Source organism: Argiope bruennichi, chromosome 8 (genome assembly GCF_947563725.1).
Source record: "Argiope bruennichi chromosome 8, qqArgBrue1.1, whole genome shotgun sequence".
Taxonomy (NCBI): domain Eukaryota; kingdom Metazoa; phylum Arthropoda; class Arachnida; order Araneae; family Araneidae; genus Argiope; species Argiope bruennichi.
In genome coordinates this window covers 43,191,616-43,204,619 of record NC_079158.1, presented here as the reverse complement: position 1 = coordinate 43,204,619, position 13,004 = coordinate 43,191,616, and the positions used below count along the sequence as shown (strand labels likewise).

The window sequence follows — 13,004 nt, the reverse complement described above, 5'->3', positions numbered from 1 at the left end:
TCTTGCCCATTTACACATATTAAAATAATTTGAAATTTAAATGTAACTTTAATGAGTTAAACCGATTTAATACTTTTAAATGTGCTATTGCTTATAAATACAATATTAATAAGTAAAATTACTTGCAGATAAGTTAATGACATTCTGATCTTAATATCAATAGTAGAAAGCCGTTTAATAATTGTGTTGTATTTTATTTATATTTTTTCTTCATTTTGCAATCATCCAAACTATCGAACTAAATTATTTTTGAAACAGAATCAGAGACATTAGTTTTTAAAAATTTCCAGACTAGTTATGTTTATTTTAATTGAAATTGCCGTATGCAGTATTTGGATTGAAATGAATAATATAAGAATCTGAATATTTATTAAATGATGATTTGAAAACATTCTGTACAACACCAAGAATTCAGTTTTACACATGTTTTATTGCTTTAAAAATTTTAAATACTATGCATTAAGTACCAATGTGAAATTTCAAAGAAACTAGCTGCAATAAAGCAAAATATATCGTATCTATTACGTTTCCTCATAAATTCCTGAGATTTAAATTTTGAATAATCAACATCCCATTCCTTTGTCTCAGGAAATTCCAGACGTAACTTTTCTTTATTTGGATAATATAACAAAACTAAACCAGGCCACTCCTTTAAAAATATTTCGTATGCAGCGTTGCCGTAATTTTAATGAAGCAGGTGTTACATATTCTGCAACAGAACTTACGCACTCATTTCGCACGTCCAGCAGAGCTATTTTTGATATATTCATATCGCAAGATGTTCTGTATCTTTGAAATAAACTGCAGAAATGTGATCTGTATGATATTGACCCCTTTTTTTATCACTTTAATGGCCAATGAAATTACGAGTACTCGGATATGAAATTCGTGTACCTCGGGCGCCATAGGAATGACACATTTTTTTTTTGTTATTTTTTTTGAGCAGATTTTTTTTTAACGAGTTTGCAAATTTATTGTCCACTGTGAGTCGGCTACTATCTTTCTTTAATCTCAAGAGTAACAGTTCTGTCATTACTTAAAGCGATAGAACACGTTTCCATGGATATACTGATAAAAAGTTATAATAAGTTATTTCGAGCTCCATTCTGTTGGATTTTTAAATATTTAATTTTATTATACGTGCAGATTTCATTAATGTGGATCTGATAAAAATGCTACTTTAAGTTTAATATCGTGTGAGATGATCTAAATAGATATAAATGTCTTACGGGTAGATTTTGATTTGATTTGCTAACTTAACAATTTTATTAAGGATACTTATGGATAAAGAGACTTATGGAGTGACTAGATGATGTTTTTAATTTTTATGTATTCATAACCCAGAAGATAAGGGGTTGCCCTTTACTTTGCATTCTTACACAATGTAGCGCCGTTTTTTATATATATATATATATACTGTTCATCTTTGTAGAATAATAAAAGAAGTAAGCTTTTTTTAAATATTTTCTTTTGGAGCGATTTCATTCAAAATTATATAAAAGTTTCTAATCTGGATGTTAAAACTGTGTTCCAAATTTCGTTTATATAATTTCAACATTTTTGACTCATCCCATTCACTTGCATACGGTTAGACAGAAAGACATCAGTTTTATGGAATTCTTTCAAAACAGGTCGTCGTCCAGTTTTAAACAGATTGTCATTTAACTTTCAACAACCAAAAGTTTGTCTATATGTAGATTGATTATCGTCCAACTTTACATAATTATTCGCCAATTTTATGTGGATCATTTGTATTTATACACGGACAGATAGACGTCCTTTAATGAATACAAAGATTTTTGTTAATGGTTTAGCATGTCTATTGATTAATATATGATTTCAGTATTGCATATTCAGCTTCGTAACTCCTATTGGTTTTCTTGCTATAACTTTCGCTCATATACATTAGTTCGAAAATATTTTTTGCTCATTCAGTAATACCAAAATCTAGGAATTTCATTACATAATGTGGAAATGTGGGAAATGGAAAATTTGTGGAAATGTGGAAAATGGAAAATTTGTGGAAATGTGGAAAATGGAAATGGAAAATTTGTGGAAATGTGGAAAATGGAAAATTTGTGGAAATGTGGAAAATGGAAATGGAAAATTTGTGGAAAAGGGAAATGGAAAATTTGTGGAAATGTGGAAATGGAAAATTTGTGGAAATGTGGAAAATTTGATTATTTAATCGTTGTGCATTCTTTAGCATACAAAGTAACAAAAATGAAATTAATTAATAATTCCAAATTTCTTTTCATAAAGCTTCCATGTGTTTCATTAAGGTAATTTAAAATTTTTATTATAGAAAGAATAATATTTCTGTTCCCATTCTAGTATGAAATTTACGTGAGAATATATATCAATTTATAAATATCCCAATAATATTTTCCAGTTACTTAACTTAAGGGCTGAAAAACAATTTGGAAATGCTTGTTTTTAAACGAAAGTCAAATTTTTTGATATATAGTTTTTATTGTTTGATTTTTTAAATAATTCTTACTTTTTACAATTTTCTGCTTTTAATTAAATTCCGTTGTTTTGTTTTTTAATTTTGAGTAAAAATATCGTTTGTTTATTTCATTTTTTTTTGTTTATTTTTGCATTTTCTATACGAACAGTTATTTTAAAAAATAAGGATTCAAAGTATGTATGAAAAATAAAAATATAATAACATAAACCTTAAACTGTCAAAAAATAAAATATTATATGATATAAAATTGATTTAAAAATAAAATATGTAGAATATGATTACGTATTATTTTACAATTAAAATATGCTATAATAGAATAAATATTGAAATAAAATCAACTGAAATTCAAGTAGGCAACAATTGACAGATTAGAAGTAATTAAAACATAATTTGTAATAATATTTTTTTAATTAATTATTTGTGATAAACATAGTGTTTTTTTATTTATTGATGCTAGATCAGGTGTTAAGTAATCTTTTTACAAAATTATAAATACATAAACTTTTTCAGAAATATTTTAAACTTATTTTCTGAAAACAAAAACTGGTAAATTTGAAAAATCAAACATATTAAATGAAATGAATAATTCTGTTCTTATACTCATTCTGTAGAATATGAAGTTACATAATGTTTCATATACTTCGTACAAATCTGAAATATTGGCATAAACAAATTTAATAAATTTTAAATAAATTTTCAGCATCATTTGAAAATACATAATCATACATTTAATTAATTTCATATCAATAAATAAATATTCCTTTTCTCAAAAATTTGAAATCATAAAAACCATTTTAACCATAAATAATCAAGTATTTCTATGTGTCTAATTGTAAACTTTAATTCAATATAACAAAATAATATATTCTGTTGCCGTAAAAATACGCCATAACATTTCCAAAAAAACGCTTAATTAAATAAACACTCAATAAAACTTTCGTGCTGATTTTTTTTATTATTCTAAGCAATTGAAACTAATATGAATTCCTTGGAATAATTTCTGTCGTGTGTCCACCCACGCTGGGCTGATGTGGTCTCAAGTTGTCAGCAGCGTAAAATATCCTAAGTCTGCTACGAAAACTCATAAAATCTAAACTGACGCGACATGTCAATCGTTGTAATAGCGTTGGCGTTAAAACACTGACCTATTTTTATCGACTATTTGTTTATTAAAAAGAAAGCTGGGAGCAGCTGCAATTATTCGCAAAGATAGTATTCCAAACGATTGTTTTTTAAATGGGCTCATAAAGATTAAACTAGGACGTATTTAGTATGAAAATATTTAATATATGTTGAGTTATACCATTTTTAACTAAATACTGGCAATTTGTTGTTTCAGCTATTTAAATATTTCGTTTTGACCTAAAATTTTTGGTTTGGCCGGGCTATATGATGACTTGCATCTGTTTCAGCTTCAAGTTGCATTAGATCTACATATGTAATATATGAATTTGCCCTTAAACAAAGAGGCGCCTTTGGGTGTTTTGTGGCCTAAGTAGTATACATTATGTCATTGCAATTTTAATAATTTTGGTGAAAGGCTAATGATCATCCTTTCCACTTTAACTTATTTTTTTATTTTTATCTTAACAACAGTTTAATGATTTATTTAGGTTAATTTTTTTCGTTTTAGTAATTTTCTGAAATGGAAAGTTTTTATTTATTTATTATAGCTTATGATTATACATTATTAGTGCTTGTGCATAATAATATTCAAGTAGGCATTTAGTTTTTATAAATACTATAATTGTTAAATCAATGTTATGAGACAGATAGTAACTCGGCCAATTTCTCTTGATAAACTGTTAAAAAAGTCATGAAATGATTTTATAGAGCATAGAATTTTTATCAATTTATTTATATGACAACTAGATTGATAATATCTTTGAAATCAACTTACCTGCAACTGCTCAATTATTCATTTTTGACTAGGTAGCTGCCTAGTCAAAAAAATGTTTTTGATTAAATATATTTTAAGTTATAGGTGGATCTAAAGATGAGGATTTATTTGAAAAAAGAGATGAGAATCTTAAATTATATTAGATTTATATATAAAATTATTATATAAAGAACTATTTAAAACCAAAGTTTACAAACAAATTCAAATATTTTTAAACTAGACGAACTTTTATTCTGTGTGCTATTCTATAATAGCATAAAGTAATTCTGTTTTATAAAAGTAATTCATTTCATTTCAAATCGTGAAATAAGTATTATTCGGAAGATTAAACTTCGTCGTTTGGTGATTAGAATCGAATATGTATTTTGGATTTTTCTCTCTAGCTAAATAATTTCAATACCATATACCAAATTTCATTTATCTTGCTTATTATGTATTTAATAATAAAGTTTACACGTACTTGGTCAAACAAGCAAATATATAAACTAAATTTTGACATGTCCAGTCTAAAATTCGAGACAAATCAACAATCATGTACTATAATTCATCCATAAAGTCTATTGTGTTTTATCATTTCAACAAATTTTTAAACAGATATAATTTTATTTAACAAAAATCAGATTCTGAGACGCATAAAATGCAAAGATTCAGCAAAATGTCGAGGTCGAATTTTTCGATGATTTGAGCACTTATTTCTATTACAAAAAAAAGGAACTAGCAATTGAAGCTTAGAATTCCTGAAACAAACATGGATAAAATTTATTATTTCTAAATTTATTAAAATCTAATTTCCTAAATCAACACATTTTAGAAATGAGATTGACCATGATTTTTGCGAGCAAGTTTTATTATTTTGAAATAGAACAGTAGTGAAAAAAACTATAATAAAATCATCTTATAATAAAACAATAAACAGTTACCACCTCAGATGATTTATCATTATTATTACATAATACGCCTCCTACTAATGATGATAATTCAGAAAGCGGAAATTTCGACACGCATTTAAATTAACAAATATATATAATTAAATTGCTTTCTAACCTTGAAGGACCAATTAATTATATTTAAATGGCCCTATTTTCTCAATTTTCAAGACCATCTTCTAGTTAAACAAACCTCCGCATTTTTAAAAATAAAATAGAGGTCAAAATAATGAAGCATTTATTTAAAAAAAACAGGAAGGCACGAATCAAAATATTATAATTGTTTTTAACTTTCATTATTTTTCCATCAAGCTGATTCAGACACAATGGACATATTCGAGTAATCAAATGTAAATATTATTTATAAAAAAATGTTTGGGAAAGAGAATTAATTATTTAGAAGTTAAAATTTACAAAATTAAATCAAATGTATCTTTTTTAATATAAAGTGTATTGCTAATAAATTAAAATTAATAAATCCCATATAATTTACGAGATATGTTTGTTTTAGTTTTATCCATAATTTTTTTAAAATCTTGTAAGAACTTTTTTTAAATGAACTTATCAATATAAATCATCGCAGATAAAATGTCACATCTTACGCCTGTATCACAGAAAGAAAATATTTTATTAGAAGCGAAGATTTATGAAGTTTTAACAATTATCATAAAATCAATTGCTCAAAAATAAGTTTATTATTGAATCTTTTTTCACCTTTAATATCAGCTTTGTATGACTGAACTAATTTCAAAAATTTTTGTAATTCTTTGGAGTAATCAATTATTTCTTTGCTCAAAATAAATTATTCTATAAAATCAATTTTATATGATTTTAACTGAATTTATATCCAACTTTTCATCTTTAAACCAATATAAAGTACCAAACGATTATAAACAGTTATTGTTTTCATTAAAATAAATTATTCTACAAAGCAATTTTATACGAATTTAACTCAATTTATATGCAAATTTTCATCTCTGAAAACAATATAAAGTACCAAACGATTATAAACAATTATTGTTTTGCACAAAATAAATTATTCTTGAAACTCAATTTTATAGAAATTTAATTCGAATCATATATAATTTTTCATTCTTTAAACCAATAAAGAATTACCAAATGATTATAAGCATCATTTTCGTTATCGTTTAAATGATGCTATTCGTGCCGTTTCTCATTTGTTTGTTCTCTAAATAAGGTCTAGAAAAAAATATAATCGCATGTTCTAATCTTATTTACAGTTACTAAACACTTTCAATGCAACTAATTAGAAAAATTTGTCCTTAATCTCATTCGTCTTCCATGAATTTCTTTGCCTTGAACTGAAATTCCAGATAGGATTGTTTTTTCAGTGATCAGATTAATTCTTTTCTCTCTGACTTTTTTTAACTGATTATTAACAGAATATCAATGGAAGTATGTTAATATAATATTAAAGTGTAACTTTTTTTATTTTGTCCTTTTGACTAGCGATGATAAATTATTTGATGAAAGTTTCTGTTTTGATAGATTCCTTATTTTCCTTTCAAAAATACATTTAAATTGTCGTTTGTATATTCATGTAGTGATGAAATATTTTGGCCTTCACTGTAAGAGGTTTCGCAAGTACAGTTTTTAGTACAAGATATTGATTATTTTACCAAACGCGCTAAATTGATTTGTCATAAGTTGTTTTATAAAATAGATCATGCATTTTTAGGTAATTCCTTTCTTCAAAATAAACTAGAAATTAATTTACTTGAAGACAAGCATGTAAATTTATTTCTAGTAGTTTCTAATGTAAATTGATTTTCATTTTACTTGTATTAAACAAACATGCCGAATATATTTCATGGCTTTTTCTTTCTCAAAAACTAGTTAAAAGTTTAATTTACCAGAAACTGACTTATGAACCAGGCAATTCAGATATTTTTAATTAATTTGTGTTCAAAAAAAAAATAGCATTTAATTGAATTTTCTTCTATGTTTATTGAATGCCATCTATTCTATTTAATGAAATTGTTTCAACGTTTTTATAAACTAAAATAATTTTTTAGAAACTTTGCCTTTTTTATTACAGATCTCAAATAATCTGTAAGAAAATTCTTTTATCAATATTATATTTCCTGGTTAACATTCTTAATTCATTTGCGCTATAATTGTGTGTTAGGTCACAATATGTAAAATTTTGACTTCAAAAAATACGTTTCGAATCAAGTTTTTTTTATATAAAAGTATTTTTTAAAATTTTTAAAAAAAACATACATTTAAAATCTTTTTGAATTAAAAAGCGTTTTCTAAAAATATATGAGCACAAGTAATATATATTTTGCTGACAAATTTCAGCTTCAGAATTTTTTGAAGTAAACATATATTTTTATAAATATATACTTTAATGAATTAATTTAATTTTTATTAATTAATAATTTTCTTTTTTACAAAAATAATTTCTTTGAATTAATACCGATATTTAATTCATTTTAAATCATTTTACAAGAATGTTTAATATTTGTACAACAAAGAAAGAACACAAGTATAAACTGATTCGCGGTAATCTGGTAGTAGGATTTGGGCCTAGGAACCAGACAATTTCAGGTTTGAAACCCAATTCCACTAAAGATTCGTAGTGTATGCAGGCGTGGTGTACGTTAAATCTGACGCCTTGAACCAAATATTCTCCTTTTGGTATGGTGCGAAAGTTTGGAGCAGGGAATTCTAGCTCGGGCTCCGTCTGTGTCATCCGATGTGGTTCAAAAAATTATGGGGTCCATCCCGAAAAATCACTGGTGTTGCTTTCAAACGAGACATAATATTACTGAACTGAACTACTACAAGTTTAAATTAGCTGGTAAATTTTTTCCTCGATTTTTCTTGTATATTCATGCCATACGATGGATTTTCTGTTTAACTTCGCCATATATAGTATAAGGAATCCAGTTCGCAATTTCATCATCATTTCTTGGACCAATTTTATTCAAATTTTGATATTAGGATTATTAACCGAATTTTATTATTATTATAACTAACCGAATTATTTGTTGTATTTTTGAGTTACTATATTCGCATACATTTGTATAAACAAATAATATACTAATAAAATGTAAAATTATATTGGAACCTTTAATTCTATCAGTGAAATCCTATTGTAGATTCTATTTAACTAACTTGTTATCGCTTTCTAATTTATCGTATATGAAGTATAGAGAAAGTATTGAAATTGTCAAAAAAAATCGAGATTTTGGCAAATTTCCCATGTTCTAAAGCTCTCTGATTTCGAAAAATAAATTTTTTGGCATTATGTCTGTCTCTCTGTGACAAAGATAATTCAAAAATGTCTTGAGCTAGATGGATGAAATTTAGTATAGTCTTTACACCAATTTTGTAGGTTTCTAACAAATTTTGAACAAAATTCGCTCTGATAGCTAAATTAATAATTTTAATTGACCTGTCTGTGTTCTCTTACACTGATCGATTAAAAAATGATATTAGCCTTGTTGCAAAATATGCAATTTTGTAAAAGATGCAAATTTGATACAAATTATATCAATTTCGCTTGCTTAAATTAAATTATTAAAAAGATTATTAGATAAAAAATACTGTAAATTATTTATTTATAATAAATATTATAATAAATATTCATTAAACTGTTTATGTTATATTCCAGTCAACAGTTTCTGCAAAATAGTAATTTTTAATATTATTTACGTTTGAATTTTTTTTTTTTTTATTTCCTTCAAATATACCATAATTATTTTTTCATTTATAAGTAAGAAGCTGTTGTCTAATGGCTATGGTTATTACTAAACTATTTACTAATAATTATGGTTCTATTTATTAATAGTTAAGATTACTTACTTCAGTCATTCTTTTCTTTATTATTTACAAACTTTTATTATATTTACAAAAATTAAGAAATAAAATCATATATGTATTCAGAATGTTATAAAAATAAAATTTAAAATAAATTATAAGCTTGTGAATTAAATTAAAAATGTATTGAAAGATGGAACTAAATTGATCAAATACTTAAAACAGCATACCCAGTGCGGCATTTCTGATTTGGAAGATTATGCAACTAACTAATGCATAGTGGACATGTGGCCTTTACAAATCATATGATCTTTGTTTTGACAACTTTATGTAATGTTGTCATTCGCAGTCTACATAAAGTTGTCGAAATAAAGATCATATGATTTGTAGAGGTTTCATATTTGAATGATCCTCGCATAATTCAGTTTGTGAATGCATACCAAAAAATCTTAGCAGTCATAATCGCCACTTTCACCATTAACCTCCAATATATGTTTCAATATAATTTTCTCATCTGTAATGTTTTTTTAAAATCATGTCAGAAATATCACTGGCTGCCAATGACTTTAGATTTTGCAATAAATGGTCTGGTTACATGTCGCCAATCTTAATGCCAGTGAAATAAGCGTTTGATTCGCTTATTATTTTCATTTTTTAAAGACATTTAATAAATACTCTTTTGGCAATTAATATTTATTTTTAGCCTTATCAGATATTTTGTCTCAAATAGTATCTATATATTCAGGTTCCATTTGTGAAACGACGTGGTATCTTCATTAGCTGTACCATTAATTTTAAATTGTGCTCCTAACTGTAAAAACCAGATTTCAGGTAGACACACACATATATATATATATATAATATAGAAAGGTCGAATTTTTATTCTCACCTTTAGAGTTTTCAAAGAATTAGCGCTATTTAATTGATTTTCTGACTTCTCGGTATTTTCCGTAATATGTGCCTTGATTACGTCCGGGTCACCAAAAGAATGTAGTGATTGCATTATCATGCTATGGGGGTGATTGTTAAAACGCCATTTTTTTCTGTTTAAGAATAAGTTTACAAAAAATCACTTTCCTTTTTAATGATTAATATTCTAAGAACACTTTGCTTTTTCAGTATTATTGTTCTAACAACATTTTTGTTCTGAGTACACTTCGTTTTCAACATTATTGTTCTAATAACATTTTTATTCTAGGAATAATTTTTATATGATGTTGCCATTCGCAATCTACACATAGTTGTCAAAACACAGATTATGTGATTTGTACAGGCCACAAACTGATGTTGGCTGCAGAGAAGACGTTTAAGCAAATTCTATGAACCTAATTGCCAAATAAATAATTTTTTTTAAAAAAAAATACAAATTCTATGGATTATAAAAAATTAGATAGCGTTTACACCTTTCCAATTATAACTGGTCACTGGTTTCCTACAAGGTTCATTATATTTTTGCTGTTACAATATTTATAAGCATCGAGTATCTACTTAAAAAATACCGTGTACAAACGTTAATGCCACGAAGGTATGAGTCATACCACTGGGGGTAGTGGATCACAGGTGACTGTTCTGTGATTCAAGTCTAAATTACTATCTGTGGATAAGTGAATGAAATATATGAATGAAGTCCGCCCGTGAAAAGGGCTGTGACGCATGAATAGCTAAGACGTATTCTTGGCCCTAGATGGCGCAACTGAAACAAGAGACACTAAAACTTGGCTTAAAATCGCTGATTGTATCAACGGGCTTGTGTGTGACAAGTGCCATATGCAACAAGAACAGGCATAAATCATAATAAATAAAACATATGCGTTTTCATAAAATATTAAAATAAAAAAATACCTAAAATGAATTATTGGCACATTGATTGAGCTAAAAATACGTTGAAAGGAGAAACTAAATTGTCAGTATATTGAAAGAGGAACTTAACGGTGTATACTACCTAAGGTTATATCGTCTTAATCCACCCCAGGAGAGATCCTTATAGTGTGTGCACTCACTGCCTGGGGCCGTTAAATGATTAAATCCGCCACTATCTATTACATAATTTTATCCCAGGCAAAGAAGCAAAATCCTTCTTTCAACAACCAAAGACTTCTTCATTATAATAAATGAAAATATGTATATATATATACAATTTCATAAAATATTAACTAAAAATAAAATTGACACACTGATTAAGTTAAAGATATGTTGAAATGAGAAGCTAAACTGCCATTATATTGAAAAAGGTTCTTAATGGACAATGATGTACGCTGCCTGGGGTCATAGCTCGTCTTAATCCACCTCACAAGGTATACTTATAATTTGCTCTACCTAGGCTGTAAAATATCTAAATTCGCCACTGTCTATTACATAATCTAGCCCCAGACAAAGAAGCAAAATCCGTCTTTCAACAACCACAGACCCTTCTTGCCCATCGTGCAAGGAAACCTTCATAATTATCCTTGAACTTGCACCCTTTCGTCGGGATGAGTGCTCACTTTTATTGGGTGTAACTTACTTTTTGAAAGGTGTATTAGCACTCCCGACCCGAAAATGAACGAGCGCATCCTCTGCGCCAAAATGGCGAAAATGGTAATGAAAGTGTTGCATGATGAATGAGGTCGAAATGGAACAATGTCTCATGTGAATGGCATCTTCAGCAGCGCTTTTCTCTGTAGGCGGTAATTAGATTTGAAAGGGACAAATGCAAAGTCGGCAAGACTCGAAGAAAAGAACTCTTATGTGGTGTTTTGTAGATGGGTTTGATGAGTCTGGAAGATGATGAACGAACGAAGACACAAAAGAAGTAAAATATTCCAGATAAGGCTGTTTTGAGTTTTTAATGAAGGTTTGTTTTTGGTTCGTGTGAAAGTGTGCATTGATGGACTGTTAGGAACTGTGTTACCAATTAAATGGACGTAATGGCCCTTGAATTGTATGGCGGCGGATGAGTTAGATAAAAGGTAATTAGGTTCTTTTTAGACTGTCTGTCTGTCTGAAGGCTTTTATTAAATATGCAAATGTCTTTTAAGTGCTAATCTGCTGCTTTTTGTGAATGTGTGGCACACTTTTAGAACTGGATTGTCGTTATTTTCATGTGATTATAACAATAGATTAATCTTCGCTTTTAAAAAACGATTTTATTAAATTGTTTGAAGATTTTAACTTTTTTTTAAAATTATTTTACAATGAATAATTGTTGCATTTAAACAAAAAAAGTTTTATTGATTGTTATTTTTTTTTCAAAAAATGTATTGTCTGGCTTCCGTTATGATTTTCAATTAACATTTTATGAAATATAATCCTTTAAAATCAAACAATACCATTATGAAATAATACAAAGAAACTTCATGAATTATGCAAGTAGTATTATAGTAAATAGTAAGTAGAAATTAGTAGAAATAGTCAGCAGTGACTCTAGTATTGTTAGAAATCTTTTTTTTTTGTTAGATTTAATGTCTATGTATTCTTATTTATTGTAACAAAAGTAAAATTATCTTTTTTATCAAACTTTTTAAAATCAACGTGCTATTACAGTCTTATTTCTTCAGAAATGTCAATTCAATTCAAATCCTTTTTATAAAATGACTCTCTTTTTCTCCTTAAGAAAATCTAAATTATTCAAGAGATTTTCATCAATTTTGATCAAAAAATACTTTGGAGTATTAGAAAGATTTTAGAGAAGGCTTTATGTCAATTAATTAAATAATCGATATATTATTAATTTAAAAATAGTCATGACCAAGATTTGTTTAGTAAACTGAATTTAAAATTTCTAAAATATGATAAGGAACCTTTTTTAATAAGATTTATTTTATCTTAGTGATATTCAAAAGTATTTCGTTAATTTCAAAATATTTTGAGGTTTTGTGTTACTCAAAAATTGATTTAAAAATTTATTACTTTCCTTTTAACACTCGATAGACATTGAAAT

The 13,004-nt window shown here is 26.8% G+C and overlaps 1 protein-coding gene across 3 annotated transcripts in view; it reads left to right on the top strand.

Moving 5' to 3' along the window:
- Nucleotides 1–13,004, top strand: part of LOC129981100 (uncharacterized) — a 577,941-nt gene that overhangs the window by 137,244 nt on the left and 427,693 nt on the right. The window contains exon 1 of one of the 3 annotated variants that reach the window (XM_056091773.1): nt 11,901–12,033. The exons of the other annotated variants lie outside the window; for them this stretch is intronic. The gene's annotated coding sequence lies outside the window, so the exon portion shown is untranslated. Of the gene's footprint in view, nt 1–11,900; nt 12,034–13,004 lie in introns of those variants that run through there. 3 annotated transcript variants of the gene reach the window in all.